Below are 5,712 nucleotides of genomic sequence, written 5' to 3' on the forward strand. Positions count from 1 at the left end.
GGTGCATCTTAGAACTCAGGAATTACCGAAATTGAAAAGCCATGTCGGCGTCGCATTGTTCAAATCGCCCGCAAAGGTGTCAAAGATATCTCGGAACAGCATCCGAGTAGGTGGCCGTATAAATCTCATAGCGGGTTTTCGCAGAATCGACATGGGAATTTAGCGGGAAGGATTCCAAATCAGCTGATATTCTATTCCGATCAACAGATGTTCAGCATCTGGTATTTTCTAGGCGATATATTATCTACAGCGTCGAGGACGCCATTATTTTGCTAAGTCCCTGGAGTGTATGAAGTGTTAGGTTATAAATCTAGGTTCATTGACCTCTAGTTAATGAGATATAAGGAGAAAATGCGGTTTTCGGTGGTTGTCATGGAGATAAATATGTTGTTTTTGGCCCCTGTTGGCTAGTTTAAACGAGATATTTATGCAGATTTTCGCGAGTGACTCAGTTTTGCTCATTATTTATGCGGACGTAATTTTTAAGATCTCTTGAATTTATAGTGGACAAACTGGTTTAAGCTAGCTGAGAAATATTGTGGGTGAAATTATAAATTTTGTAGTTTTCTTCATGTGTTGCGTTATGGAGTTACATTAAATTTTTAAATACCTACGTATGTGTTCATATTAATCAATTTACTAAATTTAATTTCCAGAAACTGTTATAATTTGTTTTTATATAAATATAGTTAATATGTAGGTTTTTAATCGAGGCGACCTCACCTTTCATTTGTCTCCTTGTCCACTTAAAGTAGGGTTTGCAGTAAATCTGAAACCCAATTGAAATAAGCTTATATAGTAACTTGATCTACATACATGTGCATCTATTATTATGTACAATTTATTCTGTTTCTTTAACAGGTGCAAAACAAAATCTACATGTTTGTGAGATTTGTTAACAAGAACAAATAGGTCTCTATGACATTATTTTCTTTACTAAAAATTTAAATTAAGTGGCTTAATGTTTCAATTAATATTATCTCCATGACACAATGTCTATTTGTTTTTAAATACTTTTATCTACTTAAGAATTATTTTTTTAAAGTAATTAATTAATTTGTGTAGGCCTACATAGTTTGTTGTAGCTATGTTTCATTCTGGTGACAATAAACTGTTTTAATTTGATTTTTCTGAAATTCTAAGATTTTTATATCCAAACACTTTATATTTATTTAACAAGAAGAGTCCAAACCTATTATTTGCAAAATCTGTCTTAGACCCACAACTTTGGCAACAAAGACTGCATATTTTAACCACAGAACTCTGCAAATCCATCAATTTCACGAGCAAAATACTAAAACAACTCCAGCAAAACATGATCGATTTTCAATTCATCCAAAGATGAAAGATAGCTTTCCTTTGGATCATGCGAACGACCTTGTTTCAAGGTTAGAATTAACCATCTAATATAGGGTTGTCATACGTTAGTAAACAGAAGGGTCCAATTATGACCATCAAACAAGTCCCAAAGTCATTGATATATCACAATCATCAACCCATTAAATCATCAATAGTATGTTTTTCGGCACTACTTTTTTGCAATCGTCCCAGCTGCAATATAAGCTTAGCCGACTATCATATGTGCTTTTGACTTGGATGATGCTCCAATGTTTATGATTTTAAAATATCGCGGAATTTTCACAAAGAGGTCGCTAAATAAATTTATGGGCCCGGATCATTTTATGGTGCAATAAATTTCGATTGCCCGTGGGTTGATACCTTGGGTTTACACTCTTGGTGGATCCGTAAATCTTGTGCTGCGCTCTTTGGGAATTTTTTTCGATTTTTTTATTGTAAACCTCTGTATTCAGTTTTCCATTTAGCATCAAAAATGTTCTCTATATTCACTCTTTCAAATATAAAATTAATGATATGATTGGTGATATTTTTAGCCATACGCTTTGTTATTGAAATTCAACACTTTAGGAAGATTTTTATCGTTTTCTCCATTCATTAGATGATGTGATAGTATTAATTGTACAGTATTGATGTGTATTTTTCCAAAGGCCTTAACTATACGAACCGCTCAATGGACGCCTGTTATATAATATTATTGTGGTCGGCTGATCAATTGGTTCAAGAGATGGACAATTTTCTGAAGATCTGGAATAAATATCCACAAATCACCAATCAGTGTTAGTTATGATAAAGCTGTCAAATATAAAGCTGTAAACCTATCATTAGGTTCAGCTGTACGTCTGAACCTTATGTTTATAACAAAAATATCATGTCTTAAGCAAAGGCTCCACTAGAAAAACAGGCCATGCTGCAGCCGGTAACGCAACACTACGTCACAGTGGTGGATAGTTGAGTTTACCGTTAAAATCTGACAAACAGCCAGTTTATTAACCTAAAACATATGGGATATTACAGTGAATCTATCAATGAATCTATCTACTAGTGTGACGTCATGGATCCTGTAGCATGGCCTTGTTTTAAGGCTGAAATAAATTGCTGTGTTGGAAGTAAGGAACTCGCTTAACAATAAATCAGGTGATTGTTATGATTTTTTGTCTTAAATTGTGTTCCAAAACACAAATACAATCATAATATAATCACAGCTCATTGAAGCCTTATCATTAATGCAATCTATATATTAATAGGCAAGCATGTTTCTTTAAAACCTTTTTTCTCAGCTCGTGTGCATCGTAGGGAAAATCTACGCATACCGTTAGAAAGCTATTTTCCTGTAGGAGTGCAGAATCCCTTTATAAATTTAAATAGGCTCAAAGATAAGCACAAAAAATGAGTTTAAAGATTTGAAAAAATTAACATGGATCTTATGCGTTGCCATGCTGGTGACGAAATAACAACGAAATATAAACAGGAAATCAAAACAAATAGAAGAAACTCCAATCACATGTTTTATTTACAGTGTGGGGTGAAAATAGAGAAGTGAGTACATTACATATTTTTGGTCGAATTTCGACAACTGGACGACCTCTAGTATTGGTTTAATTGTAAAAACGAAGTAGGATTAAGAAATTACAGCTCACAATTTTCTGAGTTCTTAGCATAAAAAAAGAATTTTTCCTTTAATCTGACATTTATGGTTTTCACACGGATTTGTTTCGTCAGGATCACATTGACATGGCAAAACCCAAATATCTATGAAATATGTACCGATATTTAAGGACAGGACTTTGGAGTTGTAAACAAACTATGTAATTAAAATTATAAACAATAATCAATGTAGGGGCCTATACAGAATACTTAAAATTCACCAGATCATAAGATTATAGGTTCGTATGATTTTTATCGATATCTTTTATATTTATATATGTTTGATATATCGGCTACAATTTTATTGAAATGCCTGACCAACAAAATGTTTTTGGTGTTACAAACTGAGGCCCGTTATGAAAGGGAAGCCAAACGTCAAGTATTAATCGTCTTAAAATTCGCTGACGTTAAGAACCGTTGATATAAACTGTCAGACTAAGGTAAAATCCAAATTGAAAGAATGAAAAAAGGTTTATCCGACTTAAAGGTTCATAAAAAATGAAGGGTTCAGTCAAAATTCAGAAAATGAAATACTCACAGCCTTCTGTGGATTATGAACGTTTTTGGAGCTTTCAAATTGGTTTTTATAACAATACTTCCATTATATTCTAGTTATTTATTCTAACAAACAATCAAAAAACCTAAATAGAAAATCATTTAATGTTTTCCAATCGTTTCACCTAATACATGCCAATACTAACTTATTGCTTTATTGATGTAACACCTTTTAAACATTAACACTGAAATTAATTCATACTGAACACAACAACATTTTATAGGCAAAACTTTTTATAATGTTTTCAATGATGTTTACTGACTAAAAATGGTAACATACTCTTGACAAGGCAAGGATCACATGATTGTACTAAATCATAAAAATATGGAAGTTTTATTTTATTATCCTTAATACAATAATCTTAATTGATTCTTCCACGAACTTATTAATTGTGACAAACGAAAATAACCAATCAGCCAACAAATTATGTACTTATTCATTCGAATCCGAGCGTTATATCTTATTTTATAACTTTTTACTGTACTACTGAATAAAGTATAGTTACTACTTCAGTTATCATAATCGATATATAAACCACATTAAGGGCAACTCTCCTAAAGAAATTGTAACTTAAAACTACTATACGTCTATATACAGGGTGTTGAAAATGTCTGGAACCAACATTATATCTCGTGAGTGGTTAAAGGAAAACAACTGATATTTAGTGTACGGATATACTATGGTTTTACCTATCTTTTAGTGCCTTATGAAAATTTTTACCACTTATAGGGAACGTCCTGTGGAGGATGCAGTAAAAAGTTTTAATGGAAGCCTATGGTAAATGATACATCATTTTAAAGGCCATTTTTTTCTGAGTAAGGAGCCACAAGTTTCATCTCAAAAGGACCACCCTAGAAAAAATGGCGACTGTTTGAAATTTAAAAAACCACTTATAGGGAACGGAATTTTTAAATTTCAAACAGTCGCCATTTTCGCTAGGGTGGTCCTTTTGAGATGAAACTTGTGGCTCCTTACTCAGAAAAAAATTTCCTTTAAAATTATGTATCATTTACCATAGGCTTTAATGAAAACTTTTTACTGCATCCTCCACAGAACGTTCCCTATAAGTGGTTATTTAAATTTCAAACAGTCGTCATTTTTGCTAGGGTGGTCCTTTTGAGATGAAACTTGTGGCTCCTTACTCAGAAAAAAATTGCCTTTAAAATGATGTATCATTTACCATAGGCTTCCATTTAAACTTATTACTCTATCCTCCACAGGACGTTCACTATAAGTGGTAAAAATTTTCATAAGGCACCAAAAGATAGGTAAAACCATAGTATATCCGTACACAAAATATCATTTGTTTTCCTTTAACCACTCACGAGATATAATGTTGGTTCCAGACATTTTCAACACCCTGTATACTCAAAGGCACTATTATTGTAAAAGAGATTCGTGATAGAAGAATCCTAGATGTAAATACCCCTTATTTGTGTATGCACGCAGCGAGTTTAGGAAAAAAGATACTCTTTAGTTGTCACTAATGTTCAGTTACTTAACAAAATTCAAAATGTTATATTAATTTTAGTGGAGGGAGTATTTTAGTAGGGTGGTAAGTTCTTATTGCCCTAAATTGTCTATCCTTCCTCTTATTTTCTTCAAATTATGAAGACCTACAGCTTTAGCCCTTTACCGGACTACGGAATTATAACATACCTAAAAACTATTAGTGTTTGACGAGGTTTGAACCTGTGGCTCTTGGACTAAAGGCAAGCTTTCTAACCACTGGACAATCCATTAATCTAGTATCCATTGAAATCCTCATAAACACCTTTTAACGTTTTTAAAGTTAAAACAAATTATTAATTACTAATAATTAACCATGTTCAAACATTCTGACCAAAACAATCGCCTAAATCACTCCCGCATAACATCATCTAATCAAAACCTCATCACTAAATTGATGATCCAAATTCGTTGACAGGTTAAGTGTAAGAAAGGGCTATGTGGCCCTAACGTTGCCTGTATGAATAAATAATATTTCATTTAATTTAATTTCACAAGCCATACGTTTACTCACTACTTTATCCCACAAGCCCTAATATCAGCCCAACAATGTCCAATGCTCCATATTCGCCACAGCTGGGCACGGGGGTGGGGTGAATGTTATATAGAGGACGCCGCGCTTGGCCGTGACATTGGCGGTAAAG

The sequence above is a fragment of the Macrosteles quadrilineatus genome, unplaced genomic scaffold (genome assembly GCF_028750875.1).
Source record: "Macrosteles quadrilineatus isolate MER2022 unplaced genomic scaffold, UCM_ALF_1.0 Scaffold_4__1_contigs__length_99947679, whole genome shotgun sequence".
NCBI classification, from domain to species: Eukaryota; Metazoa; Arthropoda; class Insecta; order Hemiptera; family Cicadellidae; genus Macrosteles; species Macrosteles quadrilineatus.